This window comes from Neovison vison, chromosome 5 (assembly GCF_020171115.1).
Source record: "Neovison vison isolate M4711 chromosome 5, ASM_NN_V1, whole genome shotgun sequence".
Lineage (NCBI taxonomy): Eukaryota > Metazoa > Chordata > Mammalia > Carnivora > Mustelidae > Neogale > Neogale vison.
Genome location: NC_058095.1, coordinates 126,494,222 through 126,516,675, shown reverse-complemented (window position 1 = coordinate 126,516,675; position 22,454 = coordinate 126,494,222). Strand labels below are relative to the sequence as shown.

The window sequence follows — 22,454 nt, the reverse complement described above, 5'->3', positions numbered from 1 at the left end:
TGCAGAAATCAGTGGCTTTCTTATACACTAACAATAAAAATACAGAGGGAAATTAGAGAATCGATTCCATTTACTATAGCACCAAGAACCATAAGATACCTGGGAATAAACCTAACCAAAGAGGTAAAGAATCTGTACTCGAGGAACTACAGAACACTCATGAAAGAAATTGAAGAAGACACAAAAAGATGGAAGACCATTCCATGCTCTTGGATCGGAAGAATAAACATTGTTAAAATGTCTATACTGCCGGGGCGCCTGGGTGGCTCAGTGGATTAAGCCGCTGCCTTCGGCTCGGGTCATGATCCCAGGGTCCTGGGATCGAGCCCCGCATCGGGCTCTCTGCTCTGTGGGAAGCCTGCTTCCTCCTCTCTCTCTGCCTGCCTCTCGCCAACTTCTGATCTCTGTCTGTCAAATAAATAAATAAAATGAATCTTTAAAAAAAAAAAATGTCTATACTGCCTAGATCAATCTATACTTTTAATGCCATTCCAATAAAAATTCCACCGGTATTCTTCAAAGAGCTGGAGCAAATAATCCAAAATTTGTATGGAATCAGAAGAGACCCCGAATCACTAAGGAAATGTTGAAAAACAAAAATAAAACGAGGGGCATCACGCTACCTGATTTCAAGCTTTACTACAAAGCTGTGATCATCAAGACAGCATGGTACTGGCATAAAAACAGACACATAGACCAGTGGAACAGAGTAGAGAACCCAGATATGGACCCTCAACTCTATGGTCAATTAATCTTCGACAAAACAGCAAAAAATATGCAGTGGAAAGAAGACAGTCTCTTCAATAAATGGTGCTGGGAAAACTGGACAGCTATAAGTAGAAGAATGAAACTCTACCATTCTCTTACACCGTACACAAAGATAAACTCAAAATGGATAAAAGACCTCAACGTGAGACAGGAATCCATCAGAATTCTAGAGGAGAAATAGGCAGTAATCTCTTCGATATCAACCACAGCAACTTCTTTCAAGATAAGTCTCCAAAGGCAAAGGAAACAAAAGCGAAAATAAACTTTTGGGACTTCATCAAAATCAAAAGCTTTTGCACAGCAAAGGAAACACTCAACAAAACAAAGAGGCAAGCCACAGAATGGGAGAAGATATTTGCAAATGACAGTACAGACAAAAGGTTGATATCCAGGATCTATAATGAACTCCTCAAACTCAACACACACGGAACAGGCAAACATATCAAAAAATGGACAGAAGATATGAACAGACACTTCTCCAATCAAGACATACAAATGGCTATCAGACACATGAAAAAATGTTCATCATCACTAGCCCTCAGGGAGATTCACATTAAAACCACATTGAGATATCACCTTATACCAGTTAGAATGGCCCAAATTAACAAAACAGGAAACAACACGTGTTGGAGAGGATGTGGAGAAAGGGGAACCCTCTTCCACTGTTGGTGGGAATGCAAGTTGGTGCAGCCTCTTTGGAGAACAGTGTGGAGATTCCCCAAGAAATTAAAAATAGAACTTCCCTATGACCCTGCAATTGCATTCCTGGGTATTTACCCCAAAGATACAGATGTAGTGAAAAGAAGGGCCATCTGTACCCCAATGTTTATAGCAACAATGGCCACGGTTGCCAAACTGTGGAAAGAACCAAGATGCCCTTCAACGGACGAATGGATAAGGAAGATGTGGTCCATATACACTATGGAGTATTATGTCTCCATCAGAATGGATGAATACCCAACTTTTGTAGCAACATGGACTGGACTGGAAGAGATTATGCTGAGTGAAATAAGTCAAGCAGAGAGAGTCAACTATCATATGGTTTCACTTATTTGTGGAGCATAACAAATATCATGGAGGACAAGGGATCTTAGAGAGGAGAAGGGAGTTGGGGTAAATTGGAAGGGGAGGTGAATCATGAGAGGCTATGGACTCTGAAAAACAATCTGAGGGGTTTGAAGTGGCGGGGGGGGGGGTGGGAGGTTGGGGTACCAGGTGGTGGGTATTATAGAGGGCACAGATTGCATGGAGCACTGGGTGGTAAAAAAATAATGAATAATGTTTTTCTGAAAATAAATAAATTAATTTAATTTAAAAAAAAACTAGATTAACCCACTTGGTAATTTACTTTTTTATACTTTCAGGCTTTTATTTACAGTTCTGCATTTCTAAAATATCCTAATTCATCATTTCTACTTATCCAATATTCATTATTAAAATTCAGCCAAAAAAACTAGCTCTTCTAAATTTGCTGATAGATAGATGACAGATAGATAGATATTTTTCCCCTCTGCCTCGTTTTTCTCTGTTGAAATATATGAGAGCAGTCAATATACATTGACTCTAACTCTATGTGACTATGGCTCATTTCTGATTTTAAGTTCCTCGAAGCCAGAGATTACATTACATAATTCTGTGAGCCATGGTACCAAACTTAATAGGTTTTCATCAGTTCTTTATTGAATTTGAATTAATGCACAGTTTTATATTAAGAAATGTATGATAAATTCATGATAATAAATCAATCATACTTTATTATTGAATGTTATAATTTGTTTTTCATCTTTTTTTTTGAGGAATCAATGTCATAAACAGGGTGTTTAACTTGTCTTATTTGCATTCCTGAGGTTTTCTGAGGCATATTTGATGCATCTCTGCTATCAACATTTACAGAAGTGGCTGCTCGAAGCAGAGAGGCAAAACATCCTGCTGACTTTAGCGAACACTGAAAATACTTTCAGATAGGTTAGTGGGTACTTGGAACTTATTTGTTATCAATGATGATTAAATTAGTAAACATTTATTAAAATAATGAATAAACCAAAACTTTAATAGGATAAAAGCATTTTACTGTAAGCATGTAGGATTGTTGCTACTTTTGGTGACTAAAGTAGGTATAATTGTTTAGTTCTACAATAAATTTTGTGCTGGTTACAAAAGCATGATGAGTGTTTAAAATATTTTTAAAATTGAGGTGACTGCACAAAAATATTCATTTGTGTATATTTTCTCTAATTCTCTTATATTGCAAAATGTTCACCCAATATTTATATGAAGATGAATGTTGCAAATTTCAGTCCCAAAGACATCTTGAAAAATTCCCAATTATTCCCACTAGATAGTAATTTATTAACAAAAAAATGCAGTGGTCTGGATAGTATACTTTCTACTAACAATTCATGAGACCATGATGTGCACAAATTTAAGATTAAAAAAACTTGTGATTTAAGATTATAGTGTTCTTTTATGCATAATTTTTATTGTATTTTGAGCTTTAGTAATGTTCTTTGTGGTCATATTTTGGAATCAAATAGAGAGTTGATGTTGAGTATATTAAGTTTTTGCACTGGGGACACCTGGGTGGCTCAGTCAGTTAAGCATCTGCTTTCAACTCAGGTATCAAGCCCCACATCAATCCCCACATCAGGCTCCCTGCTCAGTGGGGAATCTGCTTCTCCCTCCCTCTGCTTCTTCCCCAGCTTGTGTGTGCTCTCACTCTCTCTCTCATTCTTGTACATCCTCTCTCTCAAATAAATAAAATATTTTAAAAAATTAAAAAATAATCTTTGCATTGAATCAATTTTTGAAAGCTTAAGCATAATATTAGTAAGTGTAAATGCACTAAAATTAGGAAGTTTGGCTATATAGATGTATATATATGTGCATATGTCATGCATTTGCTCTTTACTTTGTCAATTTTTCACTTATTCAACACATACTTAATGTATTTTGACTATCCAACAGTATTGGAAGACTCTCGAAAAACATTGATAAACCAAATAAATACAAACACCCTATCATGATGCTTAAAGTTATTCAAGAATCTGAACAAATCCATGCTCATGGATTGGAAGAAAAATATTGTGAAGATGCCTATTCTACCTTAAGCAATCTACAAGTTTAATGCAATCCCTATCAATACCATCAATTTTTTTTCAAAGAAATGGAGAAAATAATCCTAAAATTTATATGGAACCAGAAAAGACCTCAAATAGCCAAAGGAATATTGAAGAAGAAAACCAAAGTTGGTGGCATCACAATTCCAGACTTCAAGCCCTATTACAAAGCTGTCATCATCAAGACAGTATGGTACTGGTGCAAAAACACACAAATAGATCAATGGAACAGAAGAGAGAGGCCAGAAATAGACCATCAACTCTACGGTCAACTAATCTTTGACAAAGCAGGAAAGAACGTCCAATGGAAAAAAGACAGTCTCTTCAACAAATGGTGTTGGGAAAATTGGACAGTCACATGTGGAAAAATGAAACTGGACCATTGCCTTACACCACACACAAAAATAGACTCTAAATGGATGAAAGACCTCAAAGTGAGAAAAGAATTCATCAAAATTCTAAAAGAGGACACTGACAGCAACCTCTTTCACTTTGACCTCAGCCAGAACAACTTCTTCCTAGAAACATCACCAAAGGCAAAGGAAGCAAGGGCAAAAATGAACTATTGGGATTTCCTCAAGATCAAAAACTTTTGCACAGCAAAGGAAACAGTGAACAAAACCAAAAGACAACTGAAAGAATGGGAGAATATATTTGTGAATGACATATCAGATAAAGGGCTAGTATCTATCCAAAATCTATGAAGAACTTCTCAAACTCAACACCCAAAGAGGAAATAATCCAATCAAGAAATGGGCAGAGGACATGAACAGACATTTCTGCAAAGAAGACGTCCAGATTGCCAATAGACACATGAAAAAGTGCTCCATATCACTCGGCATCAGGGAAATATAAATCAAGACCACAATGAGATAATACCTCACGCCAGTCAGAATGGCTAAAATTAACAAATCAGGAAACGACAGATGCTGGTGAGGATGCGGAGAAAGGGAAGCCCTCCTACACTGTTGGTGGGAATGCAAGCTGGAGCAGCCACTCTGGAAAACAGCATGGAGGTTACTCAAAAAGTTGAAAATAGAGCTACCCTATGACCTAGCAATCACACTACTAGGTATTTACTCTAAAGATACAAATGGAGTGATCTGAAGGGGCACATGCACCTGAAAGTTTATAGCAGCAATGTCCACAATAGTCAAACTATGGAAAGAACCTAGATGTCCCTCAACAGATGAATGGATAAAGAAGAAGTGGTATATATTTCCATAGTTTGACTATTGTGGACATTGCTGCCATACACACACACACACACACGTGTGTGTGTGTGTGTATACAATGGAGTACTATACAGCCATCAAAAGAAATGAAATCTTGCCATTTGTGATGACGTGGATGGAACTAGAGCGTATTATGCTGAGCAAAGTAAGTCAATCAGAGAAAGACAATTATCATATGCTCTCCCTGATATGAGGAGTTTGAGAGGCAACATGGGGGATTTGGGGGGTAGGGAAAGAAAAAGGAAACAAGATGGGATCAGGAGGGAGACAAACCATAAGAGACTCTTAATCTCACAAAACAAACTGAGGGTTGTTGGAGGAGAGGGTTAGGGAGAGGATAGTTGGGTTATGGACATTGTGGAGGGTACGTGCTATGGTGAGTACTATGAAGTGTGTAAACCTGGTGATTCACAGACCTGTACCCCTGGGACTAATAATACATTATATGTTAATAAAAAATTAAAAAAATTTAAAAAATGAATCTGAACAAATGACAACAGATGCATCATAGCTACCTCCATGGATGGAAGAACAAACTAATAGATGGATAGATGGATGGATAGATAGAGAGATAGAGAGATAGATAGATAGATAAAATGATAGATGGATGGATAGGCAGACATAGATGTGTAGTTAAATAGATTAATCAATGTGAGTAAACTCTGAAGGTAAATAGATAAATTTAAGTGAGTGTAACAAAAATACATCCTTGGAATTTGAGAGTCAAAATGGGTCTATTTAATAATGAAACACTTATAGGAAGTAGCCAATTGATGAACAGAGAAAGGCAGTTTATGGAATGAGAAGAATGTTTGCTTCAGTGTTATGCATACTTCATTGTGTTTCAGAAATTGGAGGAAGGAAGGAAGGAAAGAAAGAAAGAGTCAGTCCACAGTAAGTAGAAATGGCACATGAAGGGGAAAGCAACAGTAAGAGATACAAGATTGGGAAATTAGGCATATAAATAGAAAATGACACAGAAATAGGGAGCAAATACGTAGATTTTGTAATAGCCTAATTACTATGGGAAATAAAATTGAATTGTTTGAATCACAGAGAGCTTGGAGTATTATGCTTTCTGAAAAATCTCTCAGCTTCATGGAGAATGAATTGGAAGTGGACTTTGGATCTAGGAGTAGAATGAGAGAAACATGCTAAAGCCTGGAAGCCATGAAGGATGATGTTGGTTATACTAGAATGAAGGCAGGAACCATGGAGAACAGTGAAGGTATGAATATGTATTTTAGACGTTAGATGTCTAGATATTGATGATATTTTAAAGACCAAAGTAGGAAGGAGACAGATATATAACATTATATCAAAGATAATCCTTAGCTTTTAGGAAGAAAATCAACGTGTTAGATAAAATGAAACTTGAAATGGAGACAACAGGTAGACTAAATTACTTTACTAAATCAGTGGCCAGGTGCAAAGTGGGGATGGGAGAGTGATAGGGTGAGAAGTAAATCAGGCATTCAGTTCGGAACATGTTAAAGTAACTAAGAAATATGTGTACCACCAGAATTATCAAGAATATAGTTGAATATATGGGTCTGTAATTTCATAGATGCAAAATATAAATTAAGAGATGACACCAGATGGTTTTAAAAATGCATAAATAAACTAATTCACCTGAAATAGAGTGGACATGATAAAACAAAAGAGTCTAATTCCAGTATTAACACATCAGATTGAATAGCAATATCTATGAAAAAAAACTGAGGAAAAAAAGAACTATGTAATCTAATGGAAATTAAGGACAGAGAATATTTCAAAAGAAATGTTCATTCAGTTGTGTTGAACGTTGCTAAGAGGTCAAAATAACTGGCTAAAGATGCAAAAAATAATTTCAATATTAAGATTACTGATTACTTTGTTTATATTTGAGAAAAAAGACTTATACAATTTGCCTCCATGTCTCATGCCTAGAATTAAAACTAAGGGGGATTTGAAATATTAATGAGCAACATTGCATCAATAGATTTTTAGATAAAACCCTTAGAGAAGAATAAAATCACATATGTGTTTTCTCACAACATGAAATTGATCTACAGCATTAATTAAATTTAGGAATTGTTTATATTTAATCAGTCTTTACAGAGTGTTACAAAATTGTATGAACTTATGAAAAGAAAATAATACATGGGATTTTTAAAATTCTATTAAATATGTTATAAAAACAGCTTTTGATGATAGTATTTAGAGATAGCAAGTATGACAGTTAATACTTGCACTAAATGGTTTATATCAGGTAAACTGAAATTCTTAAATGTGTAAGAATTAGACATATTTACTAAGAATAAAATCTTGCATGACATTCGGAACAAAAAGAAATATTCTTTTCTCCACTGTGATTCCATGTTTTACTTCAAATGCATTGATGTTTAATAGCAGTTACTTGAATCAAAGCAAAATTAATCCTTATTTCTTTTGTATTCTAAAAAAAAACTATGCAGTTTTCACATAATTCAAAGATAGACATACACGGGATTCTGTTTCCTACCCACTCCATTATTGCAGGATTCCCCAGAAAAGCTCCAGTCTTACAAAAGCAGCTGCTTGTATTTAGTGATAATCCTCTGTACTATTAGTTTTGTCTTTTGGGATAGGAAATTGATTACCTGACCTTAACATAGTGAAGACTTTGCATGTGTCTTTCCTTCTGCCTCAGACAGTAAATTAGTTATATAAACAGTGAAAAATAGTTAAGAGTACAATGATGTTGTAGTTTGATTAAGAAAAAATTGAAAAAATGAAGAATAGGCTTTTGTTTTTATTTCCCATAATATTTCTTAATTTTATTTACTTTTACTATTTTTTATTTTTCCATAATAAATTACAAATTAAAATCCTACTGCCTTAAATAATGCAGTCCACAGTAAGTAGAAATGGCACATGAAGGGGAAGTTTTTAACGTTTTTAGTAAGCCCATCCATTAACATTTTAGCAGAGAGAGATGATGGGCAAAAGAGTGACTCTGAATACAATTACCTATCAGGATGCCTGTGTTTCTATCCAAAGAGAGAAGTGCTTTTCAGCTTGGGTACCTATAGAGTATGACAATATCCATTGGTAAATTGAATAAGAGATCAGTTACAAAGAAACAAAGAGCTGAACATCTTATCTTACTTGTACTTGTACTTACAAATACTTACTAGTACTTGGCTAGTTAGTGCTGATGAATTAAAAATCAGTCTGAATACCACTCTGAATAACAATATTTTATGTGTATGTTCATTTAATTATTTGCAAAACAAAATTTATATTGTCCTAGAATATAGTAAACAACAGCCATAACTGACAAATTATTTTATTTCTTATCAAATAATTTCTCAGCATCTCATGAAGTCTTATGTCACAGTATAAGACAGATTCTATTGAGAAAAACTCTACTGAGAAAAAAAAAATCTGCATTTCCTTTTGCTAAGTACCTAGTGTTCTACCAACCTTGACAACAACTTTAAATATTTTCTTGGATCTTGACAGAAATGCAGGTGGAAAACTAAAAACTTCATGAAGGTAGTACTATGATGGTGAATTCTTGGAGTGTGTGGGAAATAGACAGTATATTTAATATATTAAGCATATTAAATATATATTAAGTATATAATTAAATATATAATAAATTAAATATACATATACCATATATTAAATACACACAAATATATATATGACTTTTTTGTATATCATATATATATGATTTTTTCCCTCCAAGTTTACTTTTCTTTCAAAATGTAACCTTCCAAACATTCTAGAATTCTTTTAAATCTTCATTTTTTACCTGATATGGGCCAGAGGATTTACTTTCTCTTCTATCATTTTCAACAATACAAATCATGTCCCCAGTGCTCTTTAAAACTCTGGGATTAGTAAAGTTTTATTTTAATTTCTATAGATTGCTATTAACTTCTGATTTGTTTAGATATGCACTTTACGGGATATTTGTCTTGTCTAGTATTTGCCTCATGCAAGTGCTACTAGGTTTTTATCATAGAAGGGTTTCCAAACATGCAGATTAGTGTATTTTTGAAGTCAAAGTGTCATAGCATTACGATACCTTATTATTAAATGTGAAAATTTTCCATATCATTTTTAATTAAAAAATTATCTTGTTTCTCTTATGCTTGTATTTCCTTTACTTATTTTAAAATACATTGTGCTCTAAGTGTTGTGAAAAAGTAGCATTGGAATTTTTGTTGGATTGTTTTTAAAAGTTTTGATATATTGATCTGTTTATACTTTGAGTATTGTCATCCATCAACATGGACAATCTCTGCCTCGTCAGATTGTTGTTAAGGTGATATTTTTAATTTCTCCATTAATGTCTCTTAAAGTTTGGTGTTTTCTAAGAAGCTTGTGTTATTGTTGATGGAAAATTTATTCTATTGCTTATTGTTATTATTATTATTATTTTAGTTAATGTATTTTACTAACCCCTATACAATTCCCTGACTTTCGATTTGTTGAAGCAAGAGGTCAGACATTTACCACAATAATGTCTGTCAAAGTGGCTAGCCATAAAAACTCCAGCACCACATTTTGTAGGGCACGCCCCCAAAGGCAATTGATTGTGCTCTTCTTTCCCACTTTAAAATATTCCAAAACAGTTAGCTTAATCTTCTTTCTCTTATGCTTATTCTTCTCAGAAATGGTGTAAGACTTATTCTTTCTTTTCTTAACACCACCACAAAGTCTCAACACAAGATGAAGAGTGGACTTTAGATATTGCAGTCATACAAAGTACATGCATCTTCCCCTTGCTTGCAAAACTCAGTCTCTGCTTACTAAGAGGAATTCCTTCCTTACCCTGGCTCTTGGTTTTTACATTTTTTATAGTTATCTGGAGGTTCAACCTCAAGAGTAATGATCTTCCCCATTAGGGTTTTCACAAAAATCTACATCTTGTTGGTGGTTCCACTACAGACAATAGATCAGAAAGTGATTCTATTGTATTTTTTAATTAGTTATTATAATTTTATAAACTCAATAATCATTTTTTTGCTTATTTTCTATCCACAAAATAAATTTTAAAATACTTTTTGATGTACTATTTAGGCAGTTATATTTTATGCAAATTATATTTTCATTTCTTTCTTGCCAATAATCAGGATCCTCATTTACCTCTCCTTGTCTTATAGAATTAGCTAACTTCCAGTATAATGTGAAATGACTAAGGTATAGCAGTTTTTGTTCCCACTAAGCTGAACTGAAATGTTTCTAAAGTTTGATCACTGTGGAGGACTTAGCTCTACATTTTTAAGATCCCTTTACTAAACTAAGTTCCCTTCTATTCTTAGTTTTTAATGATGTATGCATTTGGGGGTGCTGGATGACTCAGTCAGCTAAGCATTCACTCTTGGTTTTGGGTCTGGTCATGATCTTGCAGTCATGAGATCTAACCCTTAGTGGGGGCTCTGTGCTCAGTGCAGACTCTGCTTCAAATGCTCTCTCCCTTTCTTTCTACTCCAGCTACTGTGTGCTCTATCTCAAATAAATTAATAAAATCTCTAAAATAATAATAATAAGATATAAGTATTCAAAATCACTTATACACTTAGGCTTTAGTCATTTTTTTACCTTGATTTTTACCCTTTTATGTTTTATATTTATTCAATTAATGTGGTATTTATTAATAAATGTTCTCATGCTTATCTATCATTACCTCCTTAGAAAAAATACTGCTGGATGTAATATGGGTGGATTTTGAGAAACCTGATAAATAACACCCCTTTCCTTCATCTAAACCATTAGAAAAAATAATTTTGTTTGATCGATTAAGAAGAAAAATTAAAGAAATTCAAATTACTACTTACATTACCAACAAAGACTATAATTGGTACTGTGGCTTATTTTTCTTAGCCATGTAGACTTGCTAATTCTTCTATTCAAAATTAGATAGATTTCCTCTTGGGACCATACATAGTGCTGGAAAATCCCAAGTCTTTCCATTAAGATTCTGCTGTGGTAGGTAATCTTTGAAGTCTCCCTGTTTTGTTGCTTTTTTTTTCTTTAATTAGATTTCTAATTGGTCTTTCTATGTCTATTATTGTCATATTTATTTATTTATTTATTTACATAACTATATAAACATATCTTTATGAGAAAGGAAAAAAAAACTAGAGAGTTTATTTATAATATAGCTTTGTTTTATCTAGTAGGTTTTATTATATATTAATTCATTGAATTAGTTCAGTTCTGTTTCTACTGTAAACTAATATTTTTTTCTATTTTTCTGTTCAAAAAAGACTATTTTTTACTCTATTTGTGTGTAGATCAGATTAATATGTCCTGGTAGTTAGTTTTAAAATTTTTTACTTGTTATTGGGATAAGTATTTGTAGTTACAGAGTTTGTTCACTCATTCAATAAATATTTATTCAGGGACGCCTGGGTGGCTCAGTTGGTTGGACGACTGTCTTCGGCTCAGGGCGTGATCCTGGAGTCCCGGGATAGAGTCCCGCATCAGGCTCCCAGCTCCATGGGGAGTCTGCTTCGCTCTCTGACCTTCTCCTCGCTCGTGCTCTCTCTCACTGTCTCTCTCTCTCAAATAAATAAATAAAATCTTTAAAAATAAATAAATAAATAAATAAATAAATAAATATTTATTCATCACCCACTCTGTACAAGATACTTTTCTAAGAACTAAGACAACGTCAGTGAATCAAAAAGCTACAAACCCCTAATTTAATGGGTTGCATATTCTAGGAAGAAATTTCGGAGGGGAAAGCAAGATAAAGAAGCAAAATATATTCTATGATAAAACCAAAGAGAAAAAAACAATAGGATTGGGAAAAGGAATAGGAATATCAAGAACTGTAATGGGTCCAAATGTTTATCCCGTTTGCAAACCAATGCATTAGCTCACCACATTATTATAGATGTTGATTGAAGAGATGAGACTCTTGGGTCAGAGGTAAATGACATTATTATTGATAGCATAGCAAAAATCGTGGACATTAGCATATTTGCCTCAGGTCTGCTTGGACCTGAGTCCCACATGGGCAACACTGATTGGCCAAGAAAGATGCCTGTACAAACAGTTTGTTACATTACAGAAGAGAAACCCTGAGCATAAAGAACCTGAATCTTTTATAACAGAGAGTAAGGATACCTGTCATTTGTTCTGAAAGAGACACTGTATTTTCCAAGATTGTTCATCATGCAAACATACCAGAAAGATAGGGGGAAAAAAAAAAAGCCAAGACAAAACAGAACAGTTTGTGCCCTTGCTTACACGACCCACAGAAATGTAAGAGACTCCAGTGTCTCCCTGTAATATTCACCTATTGCTTTTACAACGTCTTGGCTTTGGTTGAATCTCCTCATGTGTAAACTGCTGTTGGGCATTCTGAATAATGTAACTAACAGTGCCTGGGATCAAATCTGTTCTGTATGTCTCACAGAGAACTTAATTAAGGCTGTCCTCTACAGGACTCCAAGCAGCAGAATTTGTCAAAGAACAATTCACCAAGGAACCATGTTTAAGCTCATTTCAGAGAAATCATCTTAGTCATGTGAGGCCTATATGATCTACTGGTAATGCTTTGTTTTTGTTTTAATATTTTCAAGTCTTTCATGACTAGTTGTAAGGTTCATGTCACCATTTTAGGAGGGAAATAAATTAATTCCTAGGGTTGAATCCAGAGAAGAAGCATAGTTCCAGAGACCCATAGTAAGAAAGCATTGGTTACAACTATTGGGGCCTCACATCTTTGTTGTAGTTTGATCTGCTAAGAGGCACAAGTCAACAATTTCTCTAACATAACCTCACAAGTGTTAGGTCCTGGCGTTTCCAGTTCAGTTGAATAATTGAGTTCAGTTCTTGTTTGTGGAGGGTTCATTATTCCAACCTCCCTAACTTGCCCAAACCAAGAACCATTCATTCAGCCCATGGAAAGGCAGAGAAACAGCCAAGAGGATGGGAGTGAGAAAAAGATCCTGAGGTACTGATAGGCATTTTGTGGCGGATATACAGGATCCAGGGCCATCAGATTTGTTTCTAACAGACACTTCAAAAGTTAAGGAAAAGAGTAATCAGATAGTGATAGGGTTTTTGTTTTTTGTTTTTTTTTTTTTGACTGCCAGAAAATTTGAGCATTATAAATTTGCCCAAGTAATCCCAAGGAACTTTAGTGCACAGGCCTCTGAATTGTATCATCTACCTCTACTGGTAGAAGTTTGATAACAATGCAGTCAGGACTGAGGCAGTTGAGGCTTCTAACTTGCCAACTAACAGGACACTGTCTGTAGAGTGAGACCTTCGGACATCAGAGATTCTCATGTTAAATTCTGACTGACCCACTGGGGGAAAAATTCCAGAAAGAATTTGTCTCACTAACATTTCTCTACATGAAACTCTTCATTATCATGATAATACTCCCTGGTACTCATGGTAGAGTAACTCATTAATTTCTCTTATGCCCTCAGATGTAGTAGCAACAATAGTATATTGATCTGTCTTAAAGGATCTCTCATAAAATGTAATGTTAGTGTCCCCTCCCCACTGTAAATTTGCCAAACCCCACCCAACATGACCACTTTATTTATGAACCAGTTGAACAAGCACTTAAGATATCTGGGGAGAGAGTATGACTCACATCTACATTATCTATATGATTACTAAAATTCTCTGATTCAGTGGATGCCCTTTGGTGGGCATTCAAATATCCTTAAAATCTGTGCCTATTCTGAGAGATTCATTCTTTTTCTTTAATCCACATTTTTTCTCACATTCAAATGTGGTATAGGTTGCCTTCAGTCCAAAACAAACAAACAAACAAACAAACAAACAAAAAAATGTATGCATTATGCTGCAAGGTACAGCAAAATTTCTTCACTTTAGAAGGATGGTCTTTGCATGCTGCAGACCACTGAACCCCCAGAAACTTCATTTAGGTAGCAATACCCTAAAGTTTTGTGCTTATCTCCTACCCTCTATATCAAGGGTTGGAAAACTTTTTCTGCAAAGGATATAATAAATATTTTAAAATCTGTGATAGATATGTTGTTTTGATAGATATGTATGTCTCTGCTGCTCTAGTATAAAAATAACCAAAGACAATATGTAAACAGATGATCATAGCTTTGCTCCAATAAAACTTAATTTCTAAGATTGAGTGTCAATTTCTCCTCCTCCAGTTGGAATATGTCATACTAAGATATTCAAATACTTCCTACTCATTAGATCCAATCAAAATGTTATAATCAGTAATAAGCAGTGGAACATGAAAAAAAATAAAAGGAAAAAAACCAAAATATTTACAGATAATACTATGACAAGGAACAGAATTGACATCACCCTACTAGGTAAGGAAAAATGGCTTTTCATAAATTTTATATATTGAGATAGGGAAGTCAGTATTAGCCAAACCAATAGCTGCATACCAAGTACCAGGGGTGATGATTTGCCCAATAAAGAAATTAAATCAAAATAGCAGTTTCAACTAAGTTAAACCCAAAGTAAGCTAGAAATAATACAGTTATTATTCAAGTACCCCCTGACTTGGTGTAGACTAAATAGGTGACGTCCATTGAATTTAGTACTTGTTACTATGGATGAGTTTTAAAGTACATTTATCATGGCCTTAATACCTACAATTTCACCAAGGGCATGACAGTGCTTCTGTTTAATTATCTTGGTAGGGAGGGGACATTAGGAGGAGTCTCATTATGATAGAAGATGACTGTGACAGAGCTGAGGAGAATGAACATGCCCTTTCTTGGCATGTGCCCTGGGGGAGGGGGGGGTTGGGGAATGTTTTACAGGTTTTCAAGTATAGAGAAGCAAAGTTGCTGAAAAGAAACACCACAGCATGACACTCCCACGAGCAAGGAAGGCTCTTTAATCCAGTATCCCAAATCCTCAGTTTCATCCGGGTCCAAAGTTTCAGGGTCTCTTATTTTTCCTAACCTGCACCCCATTTGTCCCATGAGAAACTTGTTGAGTCTGTGAATCCAGCTGTTGTTGTATTTCTGCTGCATATGATTTTTTTTAAACGATTTTTATTATTTATTTATTTGACAGAGAGAGATAACAAGCAGGCAGAGAGGCAGGCAGAGAGAGAGAGAGGAGGAAGCAGGCTCCCTGCTGAGCAGAGAGCCCGATGCGGGACTCGATCCCAGGACCCTGAAATCATGACCTGAGCCAAGAGACAGAGAGTAAGAGTGAGTGAGAGAGCATGAGCAGGGGGAAAAGGAAGAGGGAGAGGGTGAAATAGACTCACCGATGAGCAGGAAGCCTGACACGGGACTCAAACCTGGGACCCTGGGATCATAACCTAAGCCCAAAACAGATGCTTAACTGACTGAACCACCCAGGTGTGACCAAAATTAAATTATGCATTTCTTTTAAACAATATTGGTTCTGATGATATAAAAGATAACAGATCATTTTATGGCTGTCATGGAAGTTCTTTAGTTTTCAGACTGAATTTAAGTTGAGAGTTGAAGACTTGAGCTGGTGATTTTCTTTCTATAAGCAGCACATTCAAAGGAATGCATGTAACACCACACTCAAGACAGTGGTCCATAATTACCCTGGAAACAGTCAAGTGGAGCCGCCTCTTGGTCTCTCAAGGTACCTATTTCTGTTAGAATTTTATCTTCATCAACCACATGTGATGACTTGGTATATAAGAAGCTGTGCACACTAGCTTCCCAGTGACCATTTATAAGGAGTTCAGCACTACATTAATACCCAATCTAATCCCATCCAGGAGAGGCTGTCTGCCAGAATCACTCCCAGTATCAACTCTGTATCAGTCAGCTCCAATTGGGAATCAGAAAAAGCTCTTATTTTGAGAAAGGACATTTTAATAGAGTGTACAATTAGGCAAAAGTGGTCAACTAGTTAAAGAGGTAAGGAAATACTCGAGGAGATCTAAAATTAGTGAAGGCAGACACAAAGCTACTATCTATAGACTAAGGGAGAGTGATGACAAAGGAGGACGCCCACCCAGAGACAGATTCAAATCTCTTTCAAAAGGATTAGACAGACTCAGAAGCCAACAGCTTTTACTCGCGTAAAAGCAAATTGCCTGAGAGTATGAGCTGGAGCTATGCTGTTGAAGTCACTCACAGTTGTCACAAGGTGTGGGTTGGGCACATCAGGTCTCTAGATGTAGTTACTAGGTTGGGATAGTTGATGGAGTATGCTGCCACAGCCTTGCTGGGGAAACAGGGAAGGCAGGTAGTAAGAACTAGTTGTTAGGTAGGGAAGTCGCTGTCTTAGTGATGATAGAAACTTGCTCATAGAATAGCACACTGATTGCGAGAGTGTGGCCTGAGGTAGTAGCAGGGATGCTCTTTACTTTGGGCTGTAGGCGTAGGTAGACAAATGTCCCATGAGCTTGACTAAAACCTGCCATAAATGCATCCTCATGTTGGGAGAGTCTGTGAGGTCCACTAATATTGTTTGGGAAATAGAACTGAAAATGCAATCTCCTGATACCTGAGAAAACCGCTCTACAAAAGAAGAGAAATAAAATCAGTTTTATTATTAAAAGAGTATTAAACCATAATGTGATGGGCATCACAGACATTTTCTAAACAGATTGCAAAAAATCTGCAATAGATACTATGAAATCTTATCCTTGTATATAGCCAAGCAACACATTTTATACATTATTTTCAAAATAAACAATAACTAATCCTTGATTAAGAGGACTCTACCGCACCATTTGTTACATATAGCTCATCCTAAATCACCTCGTAATTGGAGTAGCCACTTGTTCTGTTAAATGTTTTTAAAAGAAAAAAAAGGTGGGGGCACCTGGGTGGCTCAGATGTTAAGCGTCTGTCTTCAGCTCAGGTCATGATCTCAGGGTCCTGGGATCGAACCCCACATCAGGGTCCCTGCTCAGCGGGAACCCTGCTTCTCCCTCTCCCAATCCCCCCTGCTTGTGCTCCCTCTCTCACTGTGTCTCTCTCTCTCAAATAAATAAATACAAAATATATATATATATATATATATATATATATATATATATATATATAGTATCTTTATGACAGGAGAAATGGTAGGTTTAGAACTTGGAGCCAGGAAACTGGGAGATAAGGGCTGATATCTTGCATTTCAAGATATGGTTCCCAGGCCTTGACAGGTTCCCAAGTTCCTGGGATACTCTTTCACTCATTAAATAGATTTATACTCAGTTCAAAGAGGCAAAGAAAAAACATACAAGTTTTCTAAAATAAACACTTTAAAAAAGGGGAGGAAGATGGGAGTCTCTTCCCTTATTTTTAACAAGGAGAATTAAGCCTCTATTTTTAATATGTATTTGTTCTTACAATATGAGTGTCAATGGGTCTTAGCAATCATGTTTAATAAAAGGAAAACTGGAAACAGTACCAGAACAGGGAAAGGAAGTGAAATCCTATCTCTGTTTCCTTACAATGTCACTCTAGTGCTTTCTGTTGACAAGGTTGAGCATTTTTGCTAGCTGCAAAGAAGAGGTTGTTAGGAAGCGGATATTGCTCTAGACAAAGAAGTGTTGATTAGGAGCTGAAAGACAGTAAATTAATAACCTTGCTCACATCTTTTACACACTTTACTTACTCTACTTTTTATTTCTAAAATAATTAATCCCAGATATTACATCATAAAAGTATATAGACGTATAAATTATTACTTTTTACAGTGACAAAGTCCCCATGTGGACCCTGTTATTGCCCGGTACCATAATTTTTTCAGTTTATTTATTGATGGGTAATAAGTTGTATCCACAAGCACTATTTAAAATTGCAAATACTACTGCAATAAGATATACTTGTGTATGTGTGTTTTTGGATTTTTGCCAGGGTATTTTAGAATAGATTTCTTGAAATGAGATCTCAGTGTAAAAGGGGAAATGCATATGTAATTTGCCAAATTCCCTTCCATAAGGTTGTACCACTTTGCTTTCCCAACAAAAATGTAGGAGTTCTAGCTTCTCTGTAGCCTTGGCAACAAAGTATTTCTGCAAACTTTTGAATGTTTGCCAATCATATAGATAAGATATGGTGTATAAGCAAAGCTGTAATTTGCATTTCTATTTAGTTATAGCATTTAATTCTCTCCTTTAGAGAGCTTATTGTTTTTACTCTTAATAAGTAAAAGAAGAAGTGAATGTAGAATTTTAATTTGGAATGCTGCCCTAAGCAGGCTTCTTTTAATCTCTTAGACATATGTATCTTTATTTTAATATTGATTCAATCACGTAAGGCATTTGTTAATGAGTAAGATATATTTCAGAAAATTCATTATGTCTGGAAACATGCTTATTAGATAAAGGATTAATATAAAAATAATTTATTAATAGATTTAAGGGGGTTGGCAAAATAAGCTGAGAACTCTTTATAAAAATAGGAAGATAGGGACCGCTGGGTGGCTCAGTGGGTTAAAGCCTCCACCTTGAGCTCATGTCATGATCCTGGGGTTCTGAGATCAAGCCCTGCATCAGGCTCTCTGCTCAGCCGGGAGCCTGCTTCCCTATCTCTCTCTCTGCCTGCCTCTCTGCCTACTTATGATCTCTGTCTGTCAAATAAGTAAATAAAATCTTTTTAAAAAATTATTTAAAAAAATAGGAAGATACTAGAAAAGCCATGAGACACATTAAAAAAAAAAGAAAACAAAAACTATTATCTGTGAATCTTGGAGAGAAAAAAATGTTAAGTTCAAATGAGAAGTCAGAGGAAGTAAAGTAATATTGCTGATTAGATCTGTCTTAAGGTATGATGCAATACTGATGCTGGAGGAAGTAGGAAAGAAACAGGATATAAATCCTTCAAAAAAGCATCTCCTTACAATAAGTTTTCATGGTTACATTTGTATTTAGAAATACAAATTAAGAACTATTTTTCATAAGGAAAAAAACAAAATAAAACACATCAAAACAAATCTCCATTTTAAGCATTTTAATCTTAATGCCACCCAATCACAACCAAACTTTTTGGACTACATTTTTATTTTTATTTTTTTGGCATGATTAATTTAACAGTCTGTTTCTTCTTCTCCATTTCCCCACAAAAGACTACGCCTTTTAAAACTTTTACTGGGGGTACCTGGGTGGCTCAGTGGGTTAAAGTCTCTGCCTTCGGCTTAAGTCATGATCCCAGGACCCTGGGATTGAGCCCTGCATTGGGCTCTCTCTTCAGCAGGGATCCTGCTTCCCCTCTCCCCCGTGCTTCTCTGCCTACTTGTGATCTCTGTCTGTCAAATAAATAAATAAAATCTTTTAAAAAATAAATAAAAATAAAACTTTCACTAGGTTATATATACTCCCTTTAATTTTTAGAAATAACTGGCTTTGACTACAGATATTCACAATATCATTATGATGGCAAGCTCATGGAAATCAAAACTAATTTATCTGAGCTTATATTTGTTCACTTAACTACCAAGCTAACCGGGCAATAGCTAGACCTACTTTTGTTTGGAGAAAATATATAACATATATGAGTGAAGCAGTGTGCATTAAGGCAGGTGATGGGTAAGAGAAGTGTTTATAAATTCTACAACAAAAGCAAAAGAAAGTTTAGTCATACCTAATAGAGGCTGACATACTTCATTCAGGTGTTCTTTTCCCCAATCACTTTTTATGTGGGTATGACTCTCAGACAATATCTCTGAAAGTATTGTCTCTTTTCCAAATTCATTCTCCTCAGTCTAAGCAGAATAATTTAATTAATATACAAAATATGAAAATAGTGTCCTTCATATTTATAAATAAATGAATTTTGTTTTTTAAATTAAATTTAATTTTTTTTCAGTGTTCAAAAATCTATTTCTTATGCACCACACCTGTGCCCCATGCAATACGTGCCCTCCATAATACCCACCACCAGACTCACCCAAACACCTACTCCCCTCCCCGCCAAAACCCTCAGTTTGTTTCTCAGAGTCCACGGTACTTATGTGCCTTAGGTCATCACCTTCTCAACCAATATTTTAATTTGCATTTGACTAGAACACAATTGTTTTTACAATGAGTTTCAGAAACATCAACTTCATATATACAGAAAAGAAAGTGTAACCTGATTTCTTCATGTGAAAAAGGTTGGGGTTTTTGTTTAAAACAAACAATTTTGGGATGCCTGGGTGGCTCAGTTGGTTAAGTGTTTGCCTTTGGCTCGGTTCATAATCCCAGGATCCTAGGATCTAGTTCCCCATCAAGCTCACTGGTCAGTGGGGAGCCTGCTTCTTTCTCTCTCAGACAGATAAATAAAGAAAATCTCTAAAAAATATATGAATTGTCTATGTAATTTAATGGCTTTTTTAAAAAGCAGATGTAATCCTATGCTTAAATTATACAGGAATAGAATATTAGATCTTGGGAGAAGTAGCCACATTATATAGTTTGATGGTTAGAATTTACCTAGAGATGATATAGAAAAGCCCACATGAGGTCTTATTATAATTCTACATGCAAAGAGGTCACTATCAATGTTAATTTGAGATGGTGAGGACATAAAAATACTTTTGCTTGCAACCTTCAAGGGCTCACTCTAAATCAGATTATCAGTAAATACAGATAGGTCTCAGAGATTATACCAGATTTAAGAAGTTCTAAAAGTTTACAAACAGTGATGAAATGGACGAATTAGTAAGGATTTATACTTAAAACATGACAAATGACATTAGAAAAAAATGGTATCTGCTCAATATAACATTTTCAAGTATTTAAAACAAGTTAGGATGAAGATTGACAATTTTAGTGATAGACTGTGTTTAAATGAGAGTGGATTGGCCCTCCTACTTGTTCATTCTTGCTGTTAGCCAAGAGATGGATGGTCATTTGCTTGAGGTAGAGGATATAAGAATCCACAAGGCACAGTTCCTGCTCCCCAGTTTACATCAACTTATTTTTGTTACAGTAATTTTATTACCTTTTTCAATAAGTTAATCAGATGACTTTAATCAGTTCTTTGTTTTTGTTTCTTCTTAGGAATCCTCCTTCCTCAACACACACACACACACACACACACACACACATGTGCACACACACAAACATGCACATGCACACACGCACAGAGCAATGAGTTTGTAATTGTTAACTTTTTTGACACTTAACATATATTTTACCTGGATAGCATATATTTAGATTGCATTTCCGTTGTAGAGTTTACCTGATTTGTAAGTATTTTTATTTCCTTGTTTTCACCTTGTTCCTTTTAAGAGTATGTCAAATTTCATATATATAGATTTTGCCCATGTTGAAACTCTACTGGCATGGCAAAACATACTAAATTCCTTTATCACTTTACAAATTCTGGTGTGTGTTTGTTTTTCTATTTGTAGTTTATCTGGGGAGATACAGATAACATTTATGATCTTTACTTGCTCATATGAGAATTGCTGCTGTTAAAATACCCTGAAAACAGCATTTCAAATTAAGCCAGAAATGATTTGCCCCATGCTGTTGTCATCTTGTGTGAGACTTAAACAAGAAACAACTGTGAAATAAAAGCTACTAGTAATGCCCAGAAAACTGAAGTGAAACATAAAGAAACTCAACCATGACTGGATAGTACATTTTCTTTCCCCATGCTTCTACTAAATGAAAAGAAGATGATAATGTGTGACATAAAGTTGCAAGAGATCACAAAACAACAGATTTTAATTCTAAATATAGAAAGAATTTATAAAATGGATCATTTCTCTAGTAGTTTAGTCTTCATATAATTGAACAATGATGTGCTAATGGTGTATTTATTAAATGGTGATCCATTGAATGTGATATTCTTTAAAATTAAGAGAAATGCCTTTTGAATAATTGAGTTGTTTTACAACATGAGTGTCAATATTAGAAGAGTCATTTCATATTTTGCTTATTTCTTAAAATTACTGTATACTTATTGATGGACAAAGAACACTGGTTTATAGAGCAATATTCTTCCAAGTCTTTGACTGCTTTGGGGGGCATTTTCTTGACAAGTTTTGCTCTATTTCCCAGGTTTTAAAACTCTAGACCCTGGGGTCATGCTAATGCAGTACCTGATGGAGTAGAAAGAAACCGAACATACTACTTCAAATCAGCTACACTATGACTCAGGGTTCTTGTAGGTTACATGAAGCACAATGAAAATCGTTGATGCACATGAAATCATTAGTTCCATTTCCAACATTATCCTATTTAAAAGAATCAAACACGATTTGTAATTAAAATGGTACTATCAATGAAGGTGCCAATTGGAAGGGTGATTATTAGCCATTAAAAAGTGAAAAGATCTATTTACTCTTACATCTGATATCCTATGTGGGCATTTTGGAAAGTGCAATAGTATTTAAAGCCATGTTTCAACTCAGAATTCATGTATTAATAACCATGTGCTACAATAGCAATTCAGAATAGTTACAT

At 35.1% G+C, this 22,454-nt stretch overlaps 1 pseudogene; it reads right to left on the bottom strand.

Annotated features, from left to right (window-relative positions):
- Positions 1–9,548: 9,548 nt before the first annotated feature.
- LOC122907461 lies at positions 9,549–10,020 on the bottom strand (annotated as a pseudogene).
- Positions 10,021–22,454: the final 12,434 nt, after the last annotated feature.